This window comes from Oenanthe melanoleuca, chromosome 9, assembly GCF_029582105.1.
Source record: "Oenanthe melanoleuca isolate GR-GAL-2019-014 chromosome 9, OMel1.0, whole genome shotgun sequence".
Lineage (NCBI taxonomy): Eukaryota > Metazoa > Chordata > Aves > Passeriformes > Muscicapidae > Oenanthe > Oenanthe melanoleuca.
This window is the reverse complement of record NC_079343.1, coordinates 3,274,505-3,288,250: the sequence shown is the minus strand read 5'-3', so window position 1 is coordinate 3,288,250 and position 13,746 is coordinate 3,274,505.

Sequence of the window (13,746 nt, the reverse complement as noted above, 5' to 3'; positions counted from 1 at the left end):
CTCTTGCACTGCTTTTGGGGAGCACTGGGACGTTCTGCTGTTTGAAAGGTACCAAAGGCAGTCTTAGAAACCAAAACAGTGAAGACACTAACAGCTGTCCTAAACAAAGGAAAGTGCAACTTCCTCAGCTGCAGAGATCAAGTCTGTGTGTTCACAGACCTTCACAGACCATGTATTTATGATATAACCCTGATGCCATGCATCTGCACACATGTGGCTTAGCAGGATGTCACCTTATGACTGGTAGGACAGAGCCAGTTACTTAATAATTGCATTTTCCCTCTTGCAAAGGGAAGGTGGCTGAAGCAGACCCACTGCAGAAGCTCTGAGACCTCCTGTGATAAGCACCACTGGAGCTCCCAAAGCCACTGCAGATGCCAGAGCTGATTGCCTGACGTGGGAAAGACCTTTGCTGGTCTCTCAAATGTACAGATGCCTGCAAGTTTGAGCAGGAAGCTGGGGCTGCAGCTGAAGCATATACAGTTTCTAAGGTATTAATCCTTGTAAGGAAGGAGCTTGTGGGTCCACAGAGAAGGCACAAGGTGCCAGCTGTTCCCCATTCAAACCCTTTTTTTTTTTTCCTATTTGTCCTACAACAGCTGCAAGATGATGCTGTCTGGGCTTGATGGAAAGGACAGGTCTATCTGGCAGTGGATTATTATTAGCATTATTCCCCATTCCTTCATGGGTATTAAATAAATGTAAAGGGAGCTTGACTTCTGCAAGATTTCACTTCCCCCAAGCCTCTCTCAGGCAGCAGCTGTCCACTGGGACATGCCTGTTAGCAAGGAACAAGTGTAGCCCTTTCAGCCTTGCTCTGTGAAACCCTTCAGAGCACTAATCCATCATTTCCTTTAAATTTTTTTATTAAAAAATCCCTTTTGTAAAATAACCTTTTGTAAAAAAAAAAAAAAAAAAAAAAAAAAATTTGGAAATTACATTCTACAGCATATATGCTTGCAAAATTTTGACTTTCCATATCTGTGTGATTCTCTGGGAAAAAATATTAGAACCTGAATTCATCCTTCCTTGCTGATAAATAGTGAACAGAAAAAGCAGAGATGCTAAAGTTCATGGGAAGGGACTTAGATGCAAAAAAAAATTGACTAATCACTTTCCCATTTAATCCTCAAATTAAGAAGTTATGTAACAAAGTGAATAAGCTGAAAGCTATAAAATAAACTGGCTATGTAGCAATTGTGCCTAGAAATGTGCAGATAAACTGGAAATGTGCACGATTCAGTTCTTAGGAGGCTTTTAGACAGAAGTCAACCACCTGAAAAGTGCAAGGAATTTGAAGTGCACTGTTCAATGTATTTTTTTAGAAAAGAAATTGGCTGGCAAAACCTTTTGTTCATAGTATCAGCTCCTTCAATTATGTTGTTTCTGGAAGAAATGGAGCAGAGGAGCTGTAGAGTTGACCAGTGAAAGTTTGAATACTTTCTCACCAAATAAAAGCCATTGGTTTAAAAATCCCTTAGGGTTAAAAAACAAAAAACCAAAAAAACCCACAAAAACTACTGCAAAAGGAGAACATCATCTTGATCAAAGTGAAAGCAGAGGGGCCTGTGTAGAGCATTTGGGTTTCTTGCCACACTGAATTTCACCTTCTTTTCTGGGCTGTTCTCTCAGGGTGGCACCTCAGCCCCTTTTTGACCCTTGCCACAGGGTGACTGGGCAGAGAGATAAAACCCAAACAATACCTTGTGGTGACTTAAAACTGCACCAGATGAAGGAGGGGATCATCAGCTAAGCCTGGTATGGGGGCACAGGGAAAATAAATGTAGACCCAGCAGTTTCTGCTCTGAGAGTTTATGTATTTTAAGCTTGATCTACTTAAGGCATTATCCATAGTATGTGAATCTCTTAATTCTTTTTCTTGATTTCTACACTGAGCATCAGTGATAGCTGGTGGCACAGACTTTCCTGCCTCTTCAATTTTGATATAAAGTCTTAGAAATTGGCTTAATATGTACAGATGAAGTACACTGGTATTACAGTCAGTTGGGATTAAGGACTCATAAGAACAATAAGAGGGAAAACCAAATAAATTTGAGCTTACTAGTCCATACATAGCAGAAATAGAGAATTAAACTTAAAAAAAAAATAGAATGTATTTTTTAATTTTAGTGTAAACACAGAAGTCCCAACTACCCTGTCACCAAGCCAGGTAAATATAAATTCTCTATGGTTAAAGAGCAACAGAGTCACACTGATCTTGTGCTGACTTTTTCCTAGATTTCATTCCTAGGCACTGGCAATTTAACTGATTCCTTCTCTCTGTCTCTACACTTCATCCAGCTCCCACTTCATTTATGTCTGCTGCAATAAAAAAAAAACAACCCTGCCTTGTTCTGCTCTGTCAGGAGAGAGAGAGGTTATGGCCAACAACTGTTCACAGCCAGAATTCCAAGAGAGAATTCCACATCATTCCCTGGGAGGATGCAGTGTCACCTTTGTTGTGCCACATTCTAACCACTGGATGATGCTGAGTGGGAACAGGAGGAATTCCAAGAATTCTTTATCACTGATAATCAAATAGGACCTGAGCAAGACCAGCCAGCCCTGACAGAATTTGCACTGCTGTAGGAAGCCCAGCAACCTATTTCCTTTAAAATATGTGTCACAGAAAAGGAAAGAAATTGAATTTATAGACAGCAACTTTCACTAAATTTCAGAAGTTTGAATCTGTCCCTCTGGTACTTTTATTACACAGTTAAAACACATTTTTAGTTAAAAATGGAAAAGGCTGGATTGGTGTGTGCATGGGACATTGTTTTTAGGAATAATGAATGTCTCAGTTTCCTAGATTTGATGAGAAGTTTCATCTCAAGGCTGCTTACTGGGGGCAGAGGTGAGACATCATTTTCCCTGGCTCAGACACCAGTGTTTGTTTCACAGAACAAACTCAAGGGAGAGCTGTACTGTCTAAGAAATGGAAGAAAAATTTCTCTCTCCAGCCAGAATATTAAACAAATCCACATATCTGTCATGTTGGTAACCTTTTGAAAAACAGCTTTTGAGAACACTAAGATAAGAATCTCTGAACAGAAAAAGACTGTTTAATACTATTTTTACAGTGGAAATAGCCCGAGAAAATGAGTTCACACAGGCTGGATATTGTTTAAAATAAAGCTATTATTCTTTCTAGTTTGTGCTTCACAATATAGTGAAATGCATTATAATAGTTCCCAGGGTGGACACTGTTCTATAATGAAAATTATTTATTTTGGAATAATAAGTTTGTTTCAAATGCAATGTAGGTTCTTTTAGTATAATACACACAGAGAGCTGATTACATACAGAGAACTATTCTGGAATTCTTGCTGTGGTAATTCACTACCTGGCAGAGACCTGCTGTAAGCTTGTGGAAGGGATTAGGGAAATGCTTTCTTTTGAGGGAGAATCTCATTGTATAAGTAGTACATTACTTCTGTTATAAGAAACAGAGCCCAGAATTTGGGGCTTTGCATTAATGTTCAAATATTGCATCATTTCAGGACAGATGGGTCAGTTAGGTAGATATTTGCATTATTAAACAACAGGAGAATTATTGCTGAAAAGCAAAAACCAAGTTGAGTTATTGCAATGCACTGGAGAGTTTTAATTCAGAGTTTCCTCTGCTCCTGCTGCTAGGTTAAGAGAAAGCATTTTCTTCAGAGAAGAAGGTGTAGGAAGGAAGGTGTTTAAACTCTGTCTCTGATAGAGAAATGGAAGTTGGAAAAATGTATATTATATTGAAATAAAAGCTAGAACAAGGCATCCCTTGCAGGAATACACAAACCTTGCTGGTAACTGCAGCATCCCTTTCTTCCACCTCTGAAAAGGATCTGAGTGTCCCAAGTAGAGCAGAAACCAAAAGAAGCTATGAGAATTTCATTATTGTTCTTCAGACAACCCAGCCAAATACGCTAGAGAAAATTACACACCATTCCTGGAGATAAATCCTAGAGAAGGTTTTGTGTTGATTTTGCAGAAACTTGTGTAAAATGGGGTTGGCACTTTACTCTTCACAGCTTCAAGGAGCAAACAACTGATAAGGTCAAGCCTCTATCTAGCATTTGTTGCCACTGGACTGGCAAGAATTCCTTTAAATAACTCCAAGAGAGTCAAAAATTCCACCTGCAAAATTGCAGAAACAATAAAACAAACGAGGATGTATCAGCAGACTGAGTGAGTTTGGATATTCTGATCTGCAGAGAAGGAAAATCTTTGTTCCCACAGCTTTTCCTGGTTGTTTTTAACACAGCAGAATAAGTCCTGGACTGCCAGTGCCTCGTGGCTTTGCCAACACAACCTCTGACAAGGATGCTCAACTCTAGAAAAAGTAGCTAAAAGTGCACCTATTGCTGGAAATCAGCAAAATGGGTGTGGTTTTTTGGCCAGGAATATCCACAAATAGGGATTTTACCACAAAAATGCCACCTTTACACAACGGCAGCCTGGGAATTGGGGTGTCTGGCTTGAGCTCAGGGTGGGTTTTGTGGCAGGGAAGATGTTCTGTTCCTTGGTGCCCTTGCACTGCTGAGCTGCACAGCTCTCTGGAGGGCAAAATGGGGAAAACAAAATACTCTCATCTCCATGCTTAGGTTATTCAGGATTACTTGCCACAAATTTTGTGATTTTGGGCAAGGGTCTGGTGCAGGGAACACCCACACCTGAGTGGGAGGAACAGCAGTTGTGGTTTCCATGCTCCCTGAGATTTTAAAGGGTGTGAGCTGAGCTGTAAGAAGTTACAGAATGGCAAACTGGCATTGATTTTAGCTTTCCCTCTTATGTCAGCTATGGTTTACAAAGATTTGGGAGCTCTTCAGGTAACTGCACTGGAGTGGAGGAGGCATCTCAGTAGGAAAGATAATGTGGGCAAGCTGGGAGTAGAAATTACCAGACCTCTCTCCCTGTGTAGGCCACCCCTAAGAATTACAGCCCCAAAACAAACCTAAAATGTGCAGTGATTTGTCTCTGGGGAAAAGAATTCAGAGGCAGCTTTTGTGGCATGCAGGAGAAAAGGGGTGGAAAGAAAAATGAGAACTGTCCTCCCACTTCAGATAATCTGGAGAGAAGAAGAAACAGGGTCTTGGTTCTGGACATGAAGCTCTGTGAGAAGAACAAATTCTGCCTGTTGTGTGCCACTTTATCTTTCCCCAGACCAGGATGAGTGTTTTTGATGCTCTGCAGCACGTTTCCCTTTGCCCAGTCCTGCTGAGGGAGATAGCTGGACATTAAACCATGAAAAAGATCCTGCTGTAGATTCACACTGAAGACAATCCTCAGCAGTAAACTACAGTGTGTGCTTTAAAAAAAACCAAACCTACAGCTTGAGTCATGTGGATGCAGGAACATGGTGATGGTGCTGATAGGAGAGTGTGTAACCACTATTTGAACTCCCAGATAAAAAATCTGAGTTCCTGAGCACACAGATCTTTCTATCAGTGCCTTCTGACTCTGGATAAAGAATGATAATCACAGTGACAGTAGCATAGTCAGAACAACATTTGAACTAAAGCCATAACTAATGCCACCTCCTGCATGACTTCTTTGAATGTGGGTTTGATAATCACTGGACTTTGTTTTCTTAAGTTTAATAGCTTGGCAAATTTTATGAGCCATAAACTTTACCTATAACATTTAGTCCAAAATAATTTGTGCCATCCTGCCCTAGTTCTGCACAAAGCACAATCCTGTGCTCCTTGCACCATGTAGAGGAAAAGAGCCACAAATGTGGCTTAGCTTTAGACACTTGAATATCCAATCTTGACCATGTTCTACTCAAATTTACTTTTGTCTTCTTACAGAGACTATAATGGGAAAGAAAAAGGGAAAGGTTAATTGGTATTTATTGCTTCCCTGTAAACACACAAATCTATTACTGTAGTAAAAATATGTAAGACATTCAAATTTGAGTTCATCCCATCTTCTGAGTTGACAACAATAATTCACTGAAGATGGAGACAGCAGAGGAGTCTCAGGCATCTTTTGAAGAGAATTAACTCTGGTCAAAATGGAGTTATAGCTGTGCCAGAACCTAAACTGAACACACATGAAATTTAGGCTATTACAAGACAGATCAGTGCTCTATAAATTGCCCTGATCTTTACAGTATGCTAAGCTAAACCATTAGAGGCAAGTGCTCTCTGATCTGATGTTCTTGAAGGCAAACTTATTTTTCCTGTGTCTAACTTGAAGTGCAGAAAGCTTGTGTCCTCTTTCAGTTCTTAAAATTATCATACCAATCATCTTTTATTTTTTCATTAAAAGGAAACTGAAGCTATCTGAAATTAAAGATCAGTGTGACTACAGCCACCAAAAAAAAAAAAAAATTGAGCTGTAATCATATAGTTTCAGCAAATTTATTAACTGAGTTTTTATTATTCTTTCTCTAGAAGTAATAATGCTTCACTCCTTAAAACCTCATCATCCTTTGGTCTTGTTCTAAAATCTTTTCAATTCTATCTCTTAAAACCACAGAGTTTTCTTTTGTTATCTAGAATTATGTATCACAACTAATTTTTAAACAGTGCATCCTGTTGATAATTAGCTGATCTCATGAATCAGTTGATATCTGAATATTCTCATTTTCTCAGAGGCTCATGTGATTTTGGACACTGGTGTGAGTCACTGAAGCATGTTTTTATATTTTACTCACTTTTAATGTTCTGCCTTGTGTTTCACTAAAGCTATAGGTCCTGTCATAGACCTCAGATAAAGATGTAATGCTGGTACTAGAAGTGTCAATTAATTGCCTCAAAATATTATGTATTGTTGAGAAAGCTGAGCTCTTAAGCTGTTTTTTGGGACTCATCACACTGGGGTTTTTGAGCCCTTAAAGTTTCTTCATTTGCTGAAGGTTGTGCCACTGGACTCTTCCATAAATAATTGAAACTCTTCCTTTTCCCTATGCCACCAAACTTTTGGAGTTTTTGCTAATCAAATTGTATTTCTTTAACACAAACCTGCAACTCTTACACCCCTCCCCTCCACACAGATTTGCTGTATCTGTACCTGATTCTTTCAGTTCCAGTTTACTATGGTTATGTCTTGGTTTGAAAGATGTTTGTTAAGAAAGGCAGGAGCCTGTCTTGAAATGGAGAATGTAAACCCCCTTCCTCCAAATTATTATAATTTTGAAATTAAGGGGCTCTCAGGCAAAGATATGGGAATTAGGAATAACAGTTCTTTACTAGGAAAATTAAAATAGAAATACAGTATTACAAAGAACAATCCCAGCCCTGCCAGAGTCAGAATCCAAGCTGACACCCGTCAGTCAGTCAGGGTGTTGGCACAGTCCCATTCAATGGTGGCTGCATCCTCCTGCAGGGGCAGATGTGGTTCAGCTGGAGCAGTGCTCCTGGAGAAGGTGCAGTTTCCTCTGAAGCTCCAGGGATGATGTGGAAAGGTCCAGTTTTCCTCTGGAATGCAGTGGAAAGGCTGCTCTGGTGTTCCAAATCTCAGTTTTTATCTGGGTAGGAAAGGCTTGGCACCTCCCCTGGGTGGAGCATCTCCCAGTGGGATGATGTAATTTTATCAGTCATGCACTGGGACTCAATGACCCATTAACAGGAGATATCTCCTGGAGGGAGGATGGGCTGTGGGAAAGATAAAGAACACTGCCCCACCTGGTTTTAACAGCTGGTGATAGAATACACAGCCCTGGTCACATCCTGCATTGCAGCCCAAGACAGGTTACAGTGCCCAGACAACATTCCAGCCCTGCTTTGGTGTGTTGATTCCCAAACTCCCTCCTCCGTGTTGCACTCCCTCCATTCTCACACTGACTGCTGCAGCTCAGCCTCAGCCAGCCCTTGCTCTCTTGGAAAGGCAATCAGTTCCAGGCTGGCCTTTTAGCAGGGCTTGGATGGATGGAACATGACTTGTATTTCACACTTAATGCAATTTGGGAGGCAGCAGTTTGAGATACTAAAAAACTTGGCAATAAAATGCCAGTTAGGTGTGACTATTAACACAGTGTTTGAAATACCCAGTGTTCTCCTACAATTCCTTGTTATTGAATTTTATCCATTTAGTCCCATTATGCTCTACTGATAAAAAGATTACTCAGTCCTTTGCTTCCTTGTTCACTCCATGATTTTTTTACAGGTTTTCTTAGCTCCTCACTGCTGTGACCAGCTGCTCTGATCCAAACCCAGCTCATTTAAAACAGGCTCTGATATATCTATACTGTATCACAACAGCTGTGAATAAAACTGAGGTGCAGCTTTTGGTGATAAAGTTTCCAACTGGATTTTGTATAAAAATGGAAACAAGCACAGTGGAATACTGGAGCAGGCTGGTGATTGTGGACTCTCCATCCTTGGAGCTACAGAAAACCTGACAGGGCTGACATTGGATGTCCAGAGGTCCCCTCCAGAAAAAATTATGTTTTTCTATTGTTAAAATAAAACAAACCCATCTGAGGGTTGTTTTTTTAATATATATAATAATAATTTATGTTATTGATTGATTGATTGATTGATTGATTTGCTTATTTTTTAAAAATGTTTTCAGATAAAATAGTCTAGGGTAGGACAGATTTAGTCTCTCTGACTAGACATCCAGTGTAGGCATGCTGCTCTGCAATTTCTATTTTGACTGTATCATAAACTTAGGTGTCTGAATGCTGCCAACTGCTGCTGTGATACATCAACAATGTAAAACAGATAAAGAAATTACCTTTCCCACACATTAAACAGTTGTATTTTAGACTGCATCCTAACTCCAGAAATTTAAAATTTTCCCTGATGCTTTAACTGCCTGAAGTACAGCTGTAACCAAGCCCCTTTACATGGCATGCACAGAGATGTGGTCCTTGCTGCTATTAGCCAATTTTGGATTCCCTCCTATTTTTTCCAATGCTTTCTTTTCCCCCCATTTCCTTGTCTCACAAGGTACTCCTGCTGAAAAATTAAAATGACAACACAGAACCCCTTTTTCTTATTTTTTTTTCTTTTTTTGAGGAATGAACCTCTCCTCCACACCTGGCACAGCATCTAATATTAACTATTGCTGCCATAAAGAAAGTGGCAACAGTCTTAATTCATGGGAATTTTGTTGATTTAATGGCAGTTTTAAAAGCATAGAATTTCCTTATCCATAATCCATGGTTTCTTCCTCACTCCTAACCCTGCCTCACCAGCTTATTTTTTATTTCAATTAAAGGCTTTTTTGTCTACATAAGCCAGATTTCTGGACAGAGGAACTTTATTGTGCTCCTGTGAGCAGCCAGCATGTTTGGGTCACCAGGACCAGCTCACAGCACTGTGGTTTATTAAACTTTTTTTTGTTACTGCATTTCAGTGCTTGGGATTAAGAGTTACCTAATGAGTAATGGCAGGCAATTCCAAAAATATTTTTTATGCTAAAGGTTTGGTGGAAGACAAGAAAGAAGGACAGTTTGGCATTCTTGTTAGTTTGCCATGATGCAGGAGAAAATACAGTTTTTGTCATGATTGTTTAATGAATCTTGAATAGGAGTGCTCTGGAGTTTTGGGAAGTTCCTTTCCTGATAGATGGAAAAGCCTTCATTTAAAAAGGAAATACTTTTGACTTGTAGCTGTATCTTTGCAGCAAGCAGACAGCTGGGTTATCTTTACATTTATCAGAGCTCACACTAGGCTGTGGTTTTGTAATTCTCTCTAGAGAAGAGTCTGTTCCTGTGCTAACTGCAGCTGTTCAAAGGCACTGCCATCTATCAGAGCTCATTTCTTGGTTGTGGTGATTGCATCCTTGTGCTTGCTGGCTCATGAAGGAAAAGTCACTTGTCTGTCCTCTAAAATTCCCTTCCCTTCCCTTCCCTTCCCTTCCCTTCCCTTCCCTTCCCTTCCCTTCCCTTCCCTTCCCTTCCCTTCCCTTCCCTTCCCTTCCCTTCCCTTCCCTTCCCTTCCCTTCCCTTCCCTTCCCTTCCCTTCCCTTCCCTTCCCTTCCCTTCCCTTCCCTTCCCTTCCCTTCCCTTCCCTTCCCTTCCCTTCCCTTCCCTTCCCTTCCCTTCCCTTCCCTTCCCTTCCCTTCCCTTCCCTTCCCTTCCCTTCCCTTCCCTTCCCTTCCCTTCCCTTCCCTTCCCTTCCCTTCCCTTCCCTTCCCTTCCCTTCCCTTCCCTTCCCTTCCCTTCCCTTCCCTTCCCTTCCCTTCCCTTCCCTTCCCTTCCCTTCCCTTCCCTTCCCTTCCCTTTCCTTCCCTGTCAAAAATCTAAAACTTAAAAATACCAGAAATAAATTGAGAAATAATCTCAATTTGTCCATTTATTTTGCTGTGAAGAATACAATATTGAATTACACCACACTCATGTATTTTTTACTTTGCATGTATTTTTCACTTTACACATGCATTTTCTGCTTTAAAAGGGAACAATTCCAGCCCCAAGGGCCTGAGCAGAAAAATTAAATTAAATCACACTATGGCTGATTAGGTTCATGCAGTTGTTTACAACTGTCAGCCTCTTGTCCCAAATATTTTCCAGTTGTTTCTGGACATCATGGCCATGGTATTGGTTGTAAATATGCACCAGATAAGTTTTACTCCCCCTTGGTGCAGGTTTACAAGTTTAGCAACTACAAATATTACACTACTTATCAAAAATGCCTGAAATAATACAGATTCTGGGCCCAAAGATGCAACACAGGAATTTGTTAAATCAAAAATGCAATTGAAGGATACACATTTTTGCACCTGGAGCTCATCAATTCTGGGACTTTAGACAGACTTATTCTAGGAAAACTTTGGAGAATTTGGATATTTTAACACATCATAAATCTAAAAGAATTACAAGTTGTATATCATGTATATATACATATATCAATACTGTGGCTATAAGTGTTTTGGCTTTAGACATATTAATAATGATAAATATGATTAAAACCAAAATACTAACAAAGAGCTTTTCTTGAGATGAGCACATTTATGAAAAAATAAATTGTCAGGAAAATATTCACACTGTCCCTGAAACAATCAATAAATAAATGTAATAAAAAAAGAAGAGCAAACTGTAATTCTGAGTGCAGCAAAGACATTGGAATTCTGCAACTTGGTTACATATTTGCCACGAACAACTGATTTAACCTTTTTCTCTCACTTCTTGGTTTTCCTATTAGTAAAGGAGGAATTGCTTACTCCAAATCCACGTTGCAAGCATTATGAAGAAGAAATGTTATCAGAATTACTGAGGTAGGTAAGGTCTTGTCAGTTTGTAGTGAATCCTCCTCGTGGAGAGGGGTGCTGTGACAAGCTGGCAATTGTGAAATTGAGGATTCAGCACTGTTAATACAGGGAGATTAGAGAGGTGATAACACTGCAAGCTGGCATTATTTTCATATTTGGCATCAGGGGAGATTGCCCCCATAGCACACCTGCCTAGCTGAGTATTGATTTGGCTTCTCTGATTACAAATGGAATGTAAACTGATTAGAAAGCAATTAGGAGTGAATCAATATGAACAGGATTTTCCTCTTCTCCTTGGCCAGCTAGCTTGCTGTGACCTGCATGAATTTGTTCCTTTGCCACTGGCTGGCCAAAGGCAGGAGACAAGACAATAAATTATCATTGCTGATGAAAATAAAAGGCTTTATTCATTCTGTTCCTCAAGGATGAGAAGCTCTGCCATGTTTAGTGGTTTTAAAAAGGAACAAGAAAAAACCCAGCTATGGCTTCTTAAGGAAATACTCCCTCACCACCTCTGACCTTTGTACAGTCCTGCTGAAGCTGCACTGAAAATAAAGTCTCTTGTTGGTGCCTTTGGTTGCTCACTTAAATGCTAATGAAACAGTCTGAAGGAAAAGTTGCCATGGATTCACAGTAACTGCCTGACCTGAAAAAGAGTCCAATAATAAAAGAGGTTTTGCTTTCAAATCTGTCACCAGGAACTAATGGTTAGTGCTATTCCCCTCACAGCTTGCATGTACTCCTATTCCACAGGAAAATAACAACTTTTTTTGTACTGTGAGTAGCAAAACTACCAAAGTCTGGGTCTGTGCACATTTGTACACTGTGTTCCTGAATTCACCCCCTGCTCTACAGGACTCTCATGTTTTTACCATGCTCACTGCCTCCCCCACATCCTGGATCTGCAAGTTATACAACACTCCAACTATTCCAGGGGTGACTCATCATCTCTAGCTACTAAATATACCAGAATAGATAAGAATATGTGTGCATATATCTATATATAACTGTATATATCAGAATATTTAATACCCTATTTGAGAATCTTCATGTGTTGGGAGAGTACAATTCAGCCCACCCAGCTTTCTGTTGGTAGCTTGTTTCTTTCCTATTACACATGAGGATTTTTCCAAAAAAGCTTGGGAGCTTCATGCCTTTGGGAGCACTGCTCATTCCTAAAAGTTAACAGGACAGCAACAGAGGCAAGGAGAAGCAGCCCAGTGTTAAATCCCTGCTTGAGGTGCTTCTGTAAATAGGTGGTTTGTTCTGAGCTGTGCCTCAAAACAAGACACAAATCTGCACAAACTCATCTGGTACAAGAGGATGCTGCAGCTTAGCTCTGGGCCATAAATGCTCTGTGCCATTACTTGGATATTTTACACTGATATTTCCTTTGCTTGAAGAACCTCTAAATTACAGTGCTGCCACTTGGATGAGGAGAAGCAGCTGAAATCCCAAAATGAAAGAGCTGATAGCAACCAGCTCACACCCTTTCCCTTCCTTTGCTAAAATTTCCATGTTATTTCATTAGAGGCATCTTGCAAGGAGAGCTGGATGCTCCTCATAATGTCAAGGACCAAAGGACAGCTTCAGAGGGCCAATAAGATGGGTAATCCAGTCTTTCTTGTTCAGAAGAATTAAAAAAAAAATGGCACACTTCTTCACTAGACACAAGGATCTGAAGGTGTTAAAGAGTCCATTGCTTTGTCACTTGATTATGGGAAAAACCACCATCCTATATCTTCTGGATTTAAACCTAAATACCTGTTCCATCAACTCTCAGGTTGTCATTAATCAGCTTTTTAACCTGTATTTTCTGCATAAGTTCAGAACAGCTTTCAGATGCTGTGGAAAGCTGGTGGTTCCTGCACAGCTATCACTCCAAGCTGGTACCTCAGGAAGCTGGACAATATCCCAGGCTGTGCCTCACATGTCACACATCCTCCTGTGCTGCCAAGGGAGAGACCTCTCAAGCTTCTCATTTGAAAATGGAAGATTTAAAGCACTTAAAAATGCTGTTTTTGTTATATACCACTAATATTTATGCTGTCATGAAACACATTTCTTCCTATTTGACTGAAGAAGCATTTGTTGCATGTGAAGCTTAGATTTGTGATATCCTTGGTTGTTTCTTTCCTGCCATCTTCCTAAGCTTTGTGAGGGATATAAATACAAAACTGCCACTTAGTAAACTTGAGCAGTTCTTCAGACAGAGCATTTTTTCTGACACAGACAAGGGTCTGTATTCCCTTTACCACTTTTGACTAACATTTATTCATTCTGCCTCCATGTAATGTATTCCTAGAGCTACCAGCTCAGGCTTTCTAGACCATCTCCCCATGTATGCTACTGCTTTATTTTATTTTGGTTTTTATTTTCTAAAGCAAACATCTCCAGACCACAGTCTTGGTCACTACTGAGAGTCCCTTGTAGAATAAAGTTTGGTCATGCCACAATTTCCTAAACCACTGCTTTTCTGATGTTGCAGAAAAGGGAGAGAGCATTGAACTCAAATTATACTAAACAGTATGTGGACAAGAAAGGCCAAGATTTGTTGAAGTTACAGAGCTCCAAGCCACTGTTGGCAAACATTTT